Source organism: Topomyia yanbarensis, chromosome 3, assembly GCF_030247195.1.
Source record: "Topomyia yanbarensis strain Yona2022 chromosome 3, ASM3024719v1, whole genome shotgun sequence".
Lineage (NCBI taxonomy): Eukaryota > Metazoa > Arthropoda > Insecta > Diptera > Culicidae > Topomyia > Topomyia yanbarensis.
Window position 1 is genome coordinate 411,832,706 of NC_080672.1, and position 14,720 is coordinate 411,847,425.

Genomic DNA, 14,720 nt, shown 5'->3' on the forward strand with positions numbered 1-14,720 from the left:
AATAAACACTCAATTTACGTGTGAAGTCGAACAAGCAGGAAAATTACCATTTTTGGATCTCCTGGTCATACGAATGGATGACAACACTATAAAAACTGATTGGTATGCCAAACCAATATCATCCAGACGACTTTAAAATTTCAATTCATTTCACCCGATGGATTAGAAAATCGGGTTAACCACCAATTACATCAACCGGATCCGTCAACTTAGGACTGTTCGCAGCATTGATCAACAAAATATAGTCATCACCGATCATCTCATACGCAATGACTACCCCATAAAGTTCATCAATCGACTGCTACATCAATCACCGAACAATAATATCAATGAAGTCTCGCAGTCAGAACCAACCATATACAAACCTATACCTTTCATCCATGGACTGACCCAAATGATCAGGAAAACATTACATCGCAACATACCTAACCTAAAAACAGGTACACAGTCAAATCCCTGCTACCCACAGCCAAAGATCCCCTCCTTCAGATGCAGAAAAACATTATTTACAAAATAGCATGTTTTAACTGTGACCAATACTATATCGGAATGTCACGAAACCAATTAAAAACACGTATGTACGGACACCAATCTCTGATAAACAAATTAGATCAGAGACTAGCAGATGGTCAAAAATATGACGATAATAAAATACAAGAGCTAAAAGAGAGAACCGCTCTCATGGAACATTGCATCTCACACCAACACCGTTTCGATCTAAAAAACCCCACAATTATTGACACCAGTTTCAAATCCAGTGCTCTCCCGATCTTAGAGATGTGTCACATCTCGACTACTCCCCACACAGTCAACCGCCGTACAGACACCGACAACCTAAACAGTGCCTACGCAAACATCCTGGATTCCATTAGAAAAATGAGAGAGATCGATACTCGTAACACGATCGCTCTCCAACAAGTAAACACCACAAATACCCACCCAAAATAGATTCAAACCATTACTACTGCTTATAGTGACCAAGTGCGAGTTCTCAAGGAATTATTTTATTCAATTGGAGCGATTTTAAAATCGATTTTAGACCGACAAACTCGATGAGTAAACTCCGTAAGTTATACTGTCTCATTGCTACCAAAATCCAAACTATGTTATGTCCCACAGTGAAAACACCCGATGTTAACCCTCTCAGACCTGACAGTTTCCCGTATGCAAAACGAACCGTGACATTGTCGAATATTGTCGAGTGAGTAGCACTTCGCGAACATTATGTTTTTATGTTTATTTGTGTAATACATGTAATACAACAGTTATTTTCCGCAATAAATTAGGCCCTGAAGAAAATCCCAACGTCGGCGAAGATAAGTTAGAATCGACGCAAATTCTTACGTGACTGCACTGCCGAAAACATTCCCCGTTCGTACAGTATGAAAAGCAGTACGAAAGCAGTACTGATGACGACATGAACGTGAACAACACGAAAGAAGACAGACGGACTAACCTCCAAGTTGCGAAGGATAACGGAGCTAATGCATCACCGCCAAGAAAAAGGATCTCAACACGCAGCAGCAAGCTGCGTCAACAAGACCCGACAGACAGGCAGCAACTTTTTTGTTTTTTAATTTTTACATCTTTTAAAACACACAAAAGATCCACGGCTCAGTTGTATTAACGCATTGAGCCATGTCAAATAAATTAGAAGAAAAAGGTATCCATGCAAAACTAACTCAGACATTATTTCATTAAAAAATTTATAACTTCTGCCAAGGAAGTTGGATTGACTTGCAGTCTTCGACAATGTTGTAAACAATAAAATTATTTTTCTTCTTTGTACTTGCAGTGATAAACTTATGCATAGGGTGCCACCTAGCGGTGAAAATACAAGTTGTAAAAAAAACCATGCAAACATCGAACATGTTTTCTGGCAGCTAGACATGTCCGATGTGGCTTAAATTTATAGCAGATATTGCTGGTGGGATTAGAAATCGAGTCAGGGGTGGATAGACTGGGTTCATTTTTCCTTGTCACTCTAATAATCCATGTCAATTTCAAGTAAGAGTTTTTTTGGCAAATTTGGACATTTTCTTTTTTTGAAAGAAATGTCCTATTACTTGTGCCTACAAATTCAACATTAGAGTTTTTATTCCAAGAGTTAGGATGAGCATAGATATGTTATGCATAAGTTTCACTGTCGAACAATACATCACTATTCCCGAAACATGTCAAGCCACAGCAGCAATTTGTAGCGATCACGTGTATCAGAAGTCAAAATAACTTCCAAATTCGGTAACCCAAGTTCCCTGTTGCAAATATGTGTTCACTTCTTCCATTCCGTAGGAGGAAGAATGAACACTAGGCGGCTAAAACGTACTATCCGCTCGCGCACGCACGTTTTTCTCTTTCCCAATCTGTCTCACGATTGCACAAACTAGAGCAAGTGGTTGAGTTTCGGTCGCCGAACGGACCTCGTTGTCGTTGTCTTATCAACCGCCCGAGCAGTACAAACTATGTGAACGCAAGTGAGGGTATTGGCGCGTAATGGTATGATGCAAATGTTTCGAGAGGGAATGAGATAGCGATTTAGAATCAATTGTCCAAGAAGTTCGTTTTTCGAAGTACGAGTTTTACTTCGGTAAAATTACGTACTTCCGGGTATCTAGAACCAAAAATCGTTTATCTGAGGGTTTTAGGAATAGCTTCTCATCCATTTCAATCTAGACCGTGAAAGAGGTTAGAGTGCGTGTTTTTTGATTTTGTCCCGCGGTGTGTCGAAAGGTTTGTCCAGTTAAAATATGAGATGTCTTTAAAATTTAGTAATTTTTTTGCTATTAGGTGTTGCGTTAAAGTCTAGAAGTAGGAAGTGCGGATAATTCGTGTGCGTTTGCTGAAAGTACAAAAAAGGTAAATTACAATTGTGCTCATAAAAAGAGAGACAATGCGTTCACGGTATCGGTAGCCGTGCGACGGCTTTTATTCTACCGTTTAGATTGGCACTATTCATCGGCCCGCCACACCGCCCTTCGCCCACCGACGCGCTCTAGACCCACGCGCTAGTTTGGAAGATTCTGTCGCTACAACCAAATAAGGCAGAAGTGCGACGGTTTTACATCGTTTGCTCAACTGAGCTGCACGTCACGACCATCCGGTGTGTACGTAATTTGTTGCTGGCAGCGTGTCCGGCGTACCGACAGTGCCAGCAGTTATCTAATCCCGTACGCAGGAAGTCATCCGGCACATCCTTAATCGCCGCCTGCGCAGATTCATCACCGCCGGTGTAGATTAATCGCCGCCACCGCATCGCCGCATCAGGACAGTCATCGCAGTAGTGCGAATGTGAGTGGGCAAACAACGAAAAAGACTGTAAGTACACCTACCACAAAATCCATGCGCATGGTGAAAGTTTAGCCGATACACGCACCCGGCAAACTAAAGTTCGGCAACATTATGGCACGTTAGCCCGATAGGAAATAGCGATCGCTCATCCGCACACAGTAGGGAACAGAAAGAATATAGGCAACACCGTAGAAAAATCCTAGGTTAAGTTTATGAAAATGCTAGAGAATTAAAATATACCTAATTATGTTAATTGTTGTTTCGGTAAATCATGTTGAGGTTAAAACTGTTGTGGTAGTCATGTTCCCATAGTTGCGTTAAAGTCTAGAAGTAGGAAGTGCGGATAATTCGTGTGCGTTTGCTGAAAGTACAAAAAAGGTAAATTACAATTGTGCTCATAAAAAGAGAGACAATGCGTTCACGGTATCGGTAGCCGTGCGACGGCTTTTATTCTACCGTTTAGATTGGCACTATTCATCGGCCCGCCACACCGCCCTTCGCCCACCGACGCGCTCTAGACCCACGCGCTAGTTTGGAAGATTCTGCCGCTACAACCAAATAAGGCAGAAGTGCGACGGTTTTACATCGTTTGCTCAACTGAGCTGCACGTCACGACCATCCGGTGTGTACGTAATTTGTTGCTGGCATCGTGTCCGGCGTACCGACAGTGCCAGCAGTTATCTAATCCCGTACGCAGGAAGTCATCCGGCACATCCTTAATCGCCGCCTGCGCAGATTCATCACCGCCGGTGTAGATTAATCGCCGCCACCGCATCGCCGCATCAGGACAGTCATCGCAGTAGTGCGAATGTGAGTGGGCAAACAACGAAAAAGACTGTAAGTACACCTACCACAAAATCCATGCGCATGGTGAAAGTTTAGCCGATACACGCACCCGGCAAACTAAAGTTCGGCAACATTATGGCACGTTAGCCCGATAGGAAATAGCGATCGCTCATCCGCACACAGTAGGGAACAGAAAGAATATAGGCAACACCGTAGAAAAATCCTAGGTTAAGTTTATGAAAATGCTAGAGAATTAAAATATACCTAATTATGTTAATTGTTGTTTCGGTAAATCATGTTGAGGTTAAAACTGTTGTGGTAGTCATGTTCCCATAGAGTTTACTGATTTGAAGAGGTATCTCATGTTTCGCGTCGTGTTAGTTTTGTAGTTTTTTGTGATCTTTACTCCAAGTGGGCTACTTGGGAATCTTAGCCCCACCACTCGAGTCTCTTTTCAGTTTAGTTATTTGGGTTTTGAGGCATTCTTCCAGTGATGAGACAATACGAGTGGTGTTCTTAGGTATTTTGGGATAGGAAGGCGAACTTCTCTGGGTTTATTCGGGTAATTTGATGCATGAAACTGAGTACCTCTCGATTCAGTTGCGTCTGCTAGGTCGTTCCTCTAAACCTTCACTATATCGACCCGCCCTGAGGCTGGGTTTCTGGTCGGGCAACCCTAAAGCACGACAAGTGGTCCTCGAAAGAGGTGGCGCTTAAGCCATTTGTTCGGAAAGGTGGACGATTGGGCAGATTGAATCCGTAGCAACGTCGTGCGCGCTACATTTTGGCGCCCAACGTGGGGCCACGTTATTGGGAAATTTCTGGAAGTTAAAGTTTTTTCTGGAGCAGGTCTTCGTTTAGGTAAATGATACGGTTCAAGATTTTTCTTTCTTTTGCGAATTCAAATGCTTGGCTACATTACTGGATATATGAAAGTTTATTTTTCATGGGTTTTTCCTACCGCTATTTTTAAATTTTTGGTACAGTTCGGATACTTGAGTGTTGTGAATGTTTTAGTTGTAGTTTGTGTTTAGTGTTTCGGATATTTGTATTTTATTTTCATGGGAAGATCGAACGTTCATTATGGCGAACAATTTTCCTAACGCGTACCACCTGACAAACGATGAGGTGGATTACGAGTGGTGTTCTTAGGTATTTTGGGATAGGAAGGCGAACTTCTCTGGGTTTATTCGGGTAATTTGATGCATGAAACTGAGTACCTCTCGATTCAGTTGCGTCTGCTAGGTCGTTCCTCTAAACCTTCACTATATCGACCCGCCCTGAGGCTGGGTTTCTGGTCGGGCAACCCTAAAGCACGACAAGTGGTCCTCGAAAGAGGTGGCGCTTAAGCCATTTGTTCGGAAAGGTGGACGATTGGGCAGATTGAATCCGTAGCAACGTCGTGCGCGCTACATTTTGGCGCCCAACGTGGGGCGCCAAAATGTAGCGCGCACGACGTTGCTTTTTGATTTTGTCCCGCGGTGTGTCGAAAGGTTTGTCCAGTTAAAATATGAGATGTCTTTAAAATTTAGTAATTTTTTTGCTATTAGGTGTTGCGTTAAAGTCTAGAAGTAGGAAGTGCGGATAATTCGTGTGCGTTTGCTGAAAGTACAAAAAAGGTAAATTACAATTGTGCTTATAAAAAGAGAGACAATGCGTTCACGGTATCGGTAGCCGTGCGACGGCTTTTATTCTACCGTTTAGATTGGCACTATTCATCGGCCCGCCACACCGCCCTTCGCCCACCGACGCGCTCTAGACCCACGCGCTAGTTTGGAAGATTCTGTCGCTACAACCAAATAAGGCAGAAGTGCGACGGTTTTACATCGTTTGCTCAACTGAGCTGCACGTCACGACCATCCGGTGTGTACGTAATTTGTTGCTGGCAGCGTGTCCGGCGTACCGACAGTGCCAGCAGTTATCTAATCCCGTACGCAGGAAGACATCCGGAGATCCTTAATCGCCGCCTGCGCAGATTCATCACCGCCGGTGTAGATACATCGCCGCCACCGCATCGCCGCATCGGGACAGTCTTCGCAGTAGTGCGAATGTGAGTGGGCAAGCAACGAAAAAGACTGTAAGTACACCTACCACAAAATCCATGCGCATGGTGAAAGTTTAGCCGATACACGCACCCGGCAAACTAAAGTTCGGCAACATTATGGCACGTTAGCCCGGTAGGAAATAGCGATCGCTCCCCCGCACACAGTAGGGAACAAAATAATATAGGCAACACCGTAGAAAAATCCTAGGTTAAGTTTTTGAAAATGCCAGTTACTTAAATAAATTAGTCATGTTAATTGTTCTTCCGGTAAATAATGTTTTAGTGTTAATGTCGTCATGTTAGCCATGTTCCCATAGAGATTACGAATTTGAAGAGGTATCTCATGTTTCGCGTCGTTGTAGTTTTGTAGTTTTTTTTGGTGATATTTACTCCAAGTTGGGCTACTTGGGAATCTTAGCCCCACCACTCGAGTCTCTTTTCGGTTTAGTTATTTGGGTTTTGAGGTATTCTTCCAGTGAGGAGACAATACGAGTGGTGTTCTTAGGTATTTTGGGATAGGAAGGCGAACTTCTCTGGGTCTATTCGGGTAATTTGATGCATGAAACTGAGTACCTCTCGATTCAGTTGCGTCTGCTAGGTCGTTCCTCTAAACCTTCACTATATCGACCCGCCCTGAGGCTGGGTTTCTGGTCGGGCAACCCTAAAGCACGACAAGTGGTCCTCGAAAGAGGTGGCGCTTAATCCATTTGTTCGTAAAGGTGGGACGATTGGGCAGATTGAATCCGTAGCAACGTCGTGCGCGCTACATTTTGGCGCCCAACGTGGGGCCACGTTATGGGGAAATTTCTGGAAGTTAAAATTTTTCTGGAGTAGGTTTTCGTTTAGGTAAATGATACGGTTCAAGATTTTTCTTTCTTTTGCGAATTCAAATGCTAGGCTATATTACTGGATATATGAAAGTTTATTCTTCATGGGTTTTTCCTACCGCTATTTTTAAATTTATGGTACAGTTCGGATACTTGAGTGTTGTGAATGTTTTAGTTGTAGTTTGTGTTTAGTGTTTCGGATATTTGTATTTTATTTTCATGGGAAGATCGAACGTTCATTATGGCGAACAATTTTCCTAACGCGTACCACCTGACAAACGATGAGGTGGATTACGAGTTGGTAATTCGAGGTAGGATAGCGGAGACTAAATGGGGTCTGGAGGCCAAATGTCAGTTTTTAGGGAAACTTTTTCGAAACGATGCCAGAAAGAAACGCGAATATTCTTCCCCAAATACAATTTACGAAGAATACGACTATACTAGGGTGAAAGTGGACTTTTTCGGGAGGAAGTTGGATCGATGTCATGATGAAAGGGTTGTTTCTCGCCTCAAGCATTACTCGATGAGAGTAGCTAGAAGCAAAACACCCGACGATGCGTCGGTAAGGATGCGAAATGAGCTGACTAACTTCATTCGCTCAATATTAGACAGGTCTAATGGGAAACGGGGTCCAGTTGGGCAGAGTAGGGACGTGTTTCGAGAAAACCGCAAAGGGCCGTTACACAACGCTTACGCAGTTTTCGACAGGCCAAAGTTCGAAGAATGGGAAGGTACGAACGATTCGCAGTCAGAACCTTTGTTTTCCAGATCGCTTAGTCGGTCCGCAGAAGAGTTTCCTCTCCAACTTAGTCCGGAGCAGGCATTGTTAGACCGAATATCTCAGCTAGAGAAAGAGATCGCAGCAGTTGCAGTGAATGAAGCCAATCAGCAGAAATCGAACATCTCTTACGAGTATGGCACAGACGGTACTCCATTCGATGAGCCCTTCTATGAAGAAAGTGCATTGACCAAATCGAAACACAGTAGTTGGGATCAAACTTTCGTTAGGGATGGGTTGTCCAATCGTCGGTTTGCAGATCGTAGTAGGGATAGACGATCGTTCGAGATTGCGAGAGATAGACAACATATAAACCACTTTTCTGAAGTATTTGGTCGGAATGACAGGGACGGGCAAGGGATAAGCAGTAGAGTAAAGCGGCGTTTTCAATGCCCAGACGATTGTGGACATGACAATTTGCAGTATGGCTATTGTTCCAGTTCAGAAGTCGATGGTGAATATTGCTACGGCACACGCGAACCAGTTAACCTTCAGATACGAGATTGTTCCTCTCGATCATTTTACGAGAGCTCGAGCGAGTTAGATAATGAGGTAGGATATTCGGGTTCTTCGTATTTTGAGACCGACGAATTAGATTACCCTTTGAATGAGTACGACGAATACCGTGAGTCTTGCAAGTTCTTGAACACGGAGCCGATTCGATTGGATACAGAGCAAAGTAGGAAAGGTAGTATTGTTGAACATAGTTCCTATTGGAAGCAATGTGAGACTGTTCGGACTGATAGTGATTATACGGAACATGAGGGACGGGAAATCCGTATCGATCAGATTTTAGACGGCGAAACTGTCCCCTTGCTAGACTCTGGGCTCAATGATAGTCTGAACAGTGAGGAAACATGGGACGGTGTAATAGTGCAAGCCAGTCCGGTGGAAAGTAACAGCGTAGAAGAGAATGGGTTTGGGAGAATTGCCGACAAAAATTCGTTGGGAAGCGGAAGGGAATCTGTCAAACGGGCGTCTGTACGGTCGACTGGGAAAATCGTTGAGCCGCGAAATACATTGATAGAGACGACGAAGATCGAGCGAGATTTCGGGAAACAGGACAGAGTTCCGCCGATAGTCATGATCGGGTCGTGTCCAACCCAACGACGAAGGGTTCTCGCTTCCGACGGTCGTGAATTTGGTCGTCTTCGAAATTCATTGCTCAAAGTGAATAATTCAAAGAGAATCTCGAAAAATCCAACGGTTAACCGGAGCAATCTGCTTCGCTTAAAAGCTAACCTCTCTACCAAAGAAGGGGCCCCAGTGAACAATTCGGAGCAATCGGGCAAAGGAAAACTTTTTGTTGTTATGTTAGCACTTAAATCTGTGCTGCCTATTGTAAAGTGGGTTACGGGAGTGCAATGCTACGACATTGAGGATTTGAGTGGGAAGCGGCCTAAGATACTTAACTTCAAATACCGCAGAAAACTCAACCCACCCAATTCCTCCCTCTATCCCACTTAAAAGAATTAAAAAAATTCGAGCTATGTATCTCTCATTTGTTGAGTAGAGACAATTGCACCATGATGCGAAAGCTCTGGTTGCGGAAAATACTGTTCCATCGTTTGTAAGGCTCTGCACTGTTCTTAGCACAGCTGCAGCCCCCACAACAACTTTAATTTACTGGGGGATCCTTGCGAAAGCTCAAGAGGCCTTACAAATCTGGTTGGAAACAGTTAATTTGATTTCGGGAAATAAGCTTCGTTCCCCCTCACTAGTTACTACTGCACGTATAGCTATCCCCTCGACCAGAAGTCAGAGAGAGTTCACGGCGCAAGCCTGAACGATGATCTACCAAACCAGAAACTCCGAGCCAAAGTGGCGTTGAAGAGGAGTACCAGTAATGGGAAACACATCGCGAGTCCAAGACTGGGGATGCTTGGATGATGACCGTGCAAGACTCGGAGGACTTTCCTGTGTAAGGTCGATGACGAGCAAATTCGAGTGAATCGAGCTGGCAGTATTAACTAGGAAGAGGGAAAGTTACGTATTTTCTTAAGGAAATTCAAGAGGGAAAGTATTTGAACAGGTTGGCCTGCCTGTCGAGAGGAGTCGATATCTTCCCCGGGGCCGAGACTAAGACGAATAGGGTGTTGTGCTAATCACAATCACCCACCCTCCCCCGTATTTCTGTAAATAATTCCCGTTCGGATTAAATGATGTTAGTGTTTTTACAACTACATCGAGTCTTATACTCTATGTTAGTACCTAACGCTAACATATATTGAAATTTACCTGCTACTTATATCTATATTGTTAGTATGGATTTATTAAATGTTTTTTTTTTGTAAAATTTCATGTTTATATTTTGTTATTTATATGCATGCAATTTATTTATTTATAATTATTTATTTGTGAATTATTTATTTGTTCAGTTATTTCATGTTATATTTATTTATTTAATGTTTAGTTATTTATTTTGGTGTAGATGATTTATGTTTATTTGGGAAATATTATGGGATGAATTTTTATGGCAAATTCTGCCAGTCACTGGAGTCATCCCTGGGTAAGATGAAAACAAATTTTGGGGTTGTCACTGTCCGGTTGCTCCTAAAAAGTAAACCTACCATTAGATTCTGTTCAAAAAACTTACCTTCAATCGGAATCCAACTTTCCTTCTCGAAGTCCGCTGGTTTCTTCAAAACCAGTTTCCGTATGGTATATTCCTGTGGGGTGGGTTGGCCGTCGACACCCGTCCATCTCCATAGAAGCTACCTAGTAAATAATAATAAAACTAATTGAGTTACCTATTTTTCGTAGTCCACCGTTTGCAGAACAGTTTTCCTCCACAAATTACCTGAAAATTTAACAACAAAAAAACACTTCGCCCAAACGCAACCTAAATCCGATCACTATTTACTTTTTGTTTTGACGTTTCTTATCGTGACCGTATTGGTGGTTCAATGTGTGCGTGATATGAGTGAATATTTTTGGAGCTTTCATAGGGCTGCCAACTTTTTACCTACACTTTCGTTAAGTTTTGTGTGGCCGAAATATTTCGGCGTGAGAAACATAATGTAAAGTGGGATTAGGGTAATGTAGGGTATGTTGTTTCAGTGTGTGATCATGTGGTCGGAAACATTCCGGCGTTGAAAACGCAGCTGAAATGAGGTGATGAAGTTTCTTGGGGAATTATTTTGGCAGATTTCTCACTGGCCGATGCATTTCGGCGTTAGAGTTACTGCTAGGGATACGGATATGAGGTTATTGCGTTTTGTCGTTTCGAGATTTTTTGACCAAGAAATATTTGGGGTTTTCTCGGAAGACAAAACTGTGCGGTAAATTGGATGTAGGGATACCTTTCCATTGAATTGGAGTAGTCCCGAAATCTGATGAGCCTGTTATTGTGTGATATGGAGTTATGCGTTTTGTCCATTTGAGAGTGTTGACCAAGGAATTTATTGGGGTTCTCTCAAAGGCAAAACAGTGCGGTGAGTTTAACGTAGGGATACCTTTCCATTAGATTGGAGTAGTCCCGAGGTTGAATGAACCTGTTATTTAAGGTTTCGTTATGTGTGTCATTGAGGTTTAATGTTTGTATTGTATGGGGTTAAGCTTGATCTTGAATTGAGAAATTTTAGATTCAATGCTATTTTGGGAATTTTGTATGTGCTTGAGTGTTTGATGTTTGAACCGCCAACAAGGAAACGAAAGAGATGTCAGACCCACTCAGTATTTCTGTACGATATATGAACTGATCATTTGTAAATAATTTGTATATAGTAATCTTAAGTTACTATATGGTGATTGCTTGTAATGTGTAAGTCTTCAACGTGTTATTTCTTCTTCTTAACAGTTTACCGTTACGAAAATTTGGTTTTACTCCTTCAACCAAATTTTCGTAAAATAAGCTGGGGTGAGTTGGTAATTCGAGGTAGGATAGCGGAGACTAAATGGGGTCTGGAGGCCAAATGTCAGTTTTTAGGGAAACTTTTTCGAAACGATGCCAGAAAGAAACGCGAATATTCTTCCCCAAATACAATTTACGAAGAATACGACTATACTAGGGTGAAAGTGGACTTTTTCGGGAGGAAGTTGGATCGATGTCATGATGAAAGGGTTGTTTCTCGCCTCAAGCATTACTCGATGAGAGTAGCTAGAAGCAAAACACCCGACGATGCGTCGGTAAGGATGCGAAATGAGCTGACTAACTTCATTCGCTCAATATTAGACAGGTCTAATGGGAAACGGGGTCCAGTTGGGCAGAGTAGGGACGTGTTTCGAGAAAACCGCAAAGGGCCGTTACACAACGCTTACGCAGTTTTCGACAGGCCAAAGTTCGAAGAATGGGAAGGTACGAACGATTCGCAGTCAGAACCTTTGTTTTCCAGATCGCTTAGTCGGTCCGCAGAAGAGTTTCCTCTCCAACTTAGTCCGGAGCAGGCATTGTTAGACCGAATATCTCAGCTAGAGAAAGAGATCGCAGCAGTTGCAGTGAATGAAGCCAATCAGCAGAAATCGAACATCTCTTACGAGTATGGCACAGACGGTACTCCATTCGATGAGCCCTTCTATGAAGAAAGTGCATTGACCAAATCGAAACACAGTAGTTGGGATCAAACTTTCGTTAGGGATGGGTTGTCCAATCGTCGGTTTGCAGATCGTAGTAGGGATAGACGATCGTTCGAGATTGCGAGAGATAGACAACATATAAACCACTTTTCTGAAGTATTTGGTCGGAATGACAGGGACGGGCAAGGGATAAGCAGTAGAGTAAAGCGGCGTTTTCAATGCCCAGACGATTGTGGACATGACAATTTGCAGTATGGCTATTGTTCCAGTTCAGAAGTCGATGGTGAATATTGCTACGGCACACGCGAACCAGTTAACTTCAGATACGAGATTGTTCCTCTCGATCATTTTACGAGAGCTCGAGCGAGTTAGATAATGAGGTAGGATATTCGGGTTCTTCGTATTTTGAGACCGACGAATTAGATTACCCTTTGAATGAGTACGACGAATACCGTGAGTCTTGCAAGTTCTTGAACACGGAGCCGATTCGATTGGATACAGAGCAAAGTAGGAAAGGTAGTATTGTTGAACATAGTTCCTATTGGAAGCAATGTGAGACTGTTCGGACTGATAGTGATTATACGGAACATGAGGGACGGGAAATCCGTATCGATCAGATTTTAGACGGCGAAACTGTCCCCTTGCTAGACTCTGGGCTCAATGATAGTCTGAACAGTGAGGAAACATGGGACGGTGTAATAGTGCAAGCCAGTCCGGTGGAAAGTAACAGCGTAGAAGAGAATGGGTTTGGGAGAATTGCCGACAAAAATTCGTTGGGAAGCGGAAGGGAATCTGTCAAACGGGCGTCTGTACGGTCGACTGGGAAAATCGTTGAGCCGCGAAATACATTGATAGAGACGACGAAGATCGAGCGAGATTTCGGGAAACAGGACAGAGTTCCGCCGATAGTCATGATCGGGTCGTGTCCAACCCAACGACGAAGGGTTCTCGCTTCCGACGGTCGTGAATTTGGTCGTCTTCGAAATTCATTGCTCAAAGTGAATAATTCAAAGAGAATCTCGAAAAATCCAACGGTTAACCGGAGCAATCTGCTTCGCTTAAAAGCTAACCTCTCTACCAAAGAAGGGGCCCCAGTGAACAATTCGGAGCAATCGGGCAAAGGAAAACTTTTTGTTGTTATGTTAGCACTTAAATCTGTGCTGCCTATTGTAAAGTGGGTTACGGGAGTGCAATGCTACGACATTGAGGATTTGAGTGGGAAGCGGCCTAAGATACTTAACTTCAAATACCGCAGAAAACTCAACCCACCCAATTCCTCCCTCTATCCCACTTAAAAGAATTAAAAAAATTCGAGCTATGTATCTCTCATTTGTTGAGTAGAGACAATTGCACCATGATGCGAAAGCTCTGGTTGCGGAAAATACTGTTCCATCGTTTGTAAGGCTCTGCACTGTTCTTAGCACAGCTGCAGCCCCCACAACAACTTTAATTTACTGGGGGATCCTTGCGAAAGCTCAAGAGGCCTTACAAATCTGGTTGGAAACAGTTAATTTGATTTCGGGAAATAAGCTTCGTTCCCCCTCACTAGTTACTACTGCACGTATAGCTATCCCCTCGACCAGAAGTCAGAGAGAGTTCACGGCGCAAGCCTGAACGATGATCTACCAAACCAGAAACTCCGAGCCAAAGTGGCGTTGAAGAGGAGTACCAGTAATGGGAAACACATCGCGAGTCCAAGACTGGGGATGCTTGGATGATGACCGTGCAAGACTCGGAGGACTTTCCTGTGTAAGGTCGATGACGAGCAAATTCGAGTGAATCGAGCTGGCAGTATTAACTAGGAAGAGGGAAAGTTACGTATTTTCTTAAGGAAATTCAAGAGGGAAAGTATTTGAACAGGTTGGCCTGCCTGTCGAGAGGAGTCGATATCTTCCCCGGGGCCGAGACTAAGACGAATAGGGTGTTGTGCTAATCACAATCACCCACCCTCCCCCGTATTTCTGTAAATAATTCCCGTTCGGATTAAATGATGTTAGTGTTTTTACAACTACATCGAGTCTTATACTCTATGTTAGTACCTAACGCTAACATATATTGAAATTTACCTGCTACTTATATCTATATTGTTAGTATGGATTTATTAAATGTTTTTTTTTTGTAAAATTTCATGTTTATATTTTGTTATTTATATGCATGCAATTTATTTATTTATAATTATTTATTTGTGAATTATTTATTTGTTCAGTTATTTCATGTTATATTTATTTATTTAATGTTTAGTTATTTATTTTGGTGTAGATGATTTATGTTTATTTGGGAAATATTATGGGATGAATTTTTATGGCAAATTCTGCCAGTCACTGGAGTCATCCCTGGGTAAGATGAAAACAAATTTTGGGGTTGTCACTGTCCGGTTGCTCCTAAAAAGTAAACCTACCATTAGATTCTGTTCAAAAAACTTACCTTCAATCGGAATCCAACTTTCCTTCTCGAAGTCCGCTGGTTTCTTCAAAACCAGTTT

General features: G+C 42.8%; 1 protein-coding gene and 1 long non-coding RNA gene across 2 annotated transcripts in view; both read left to right on the top strand.

The window, feature by feature from the left end:
• The window catches only part of LOC131693758 (probable serine/threonine-protein kinase DDB_G0282963), a 137,697-nt gene that overhangs the window by 107,517 nt on the left and 15,460 nt on the right, over positions 1–14,720 (top strand). The window lies entirely within an intron of this gene.
• Positions 950–1,682, top strand: LOC131693760 (uncharacterized). Its single transcript, XR_009306314.1, has 3 exons — positions 950–1,065; positions 1,120–1,201; positions 1,287–1,682. It is a non-coding gene; the product is annotated as an uncharacterized LOC131693760 (long non-coding RNA).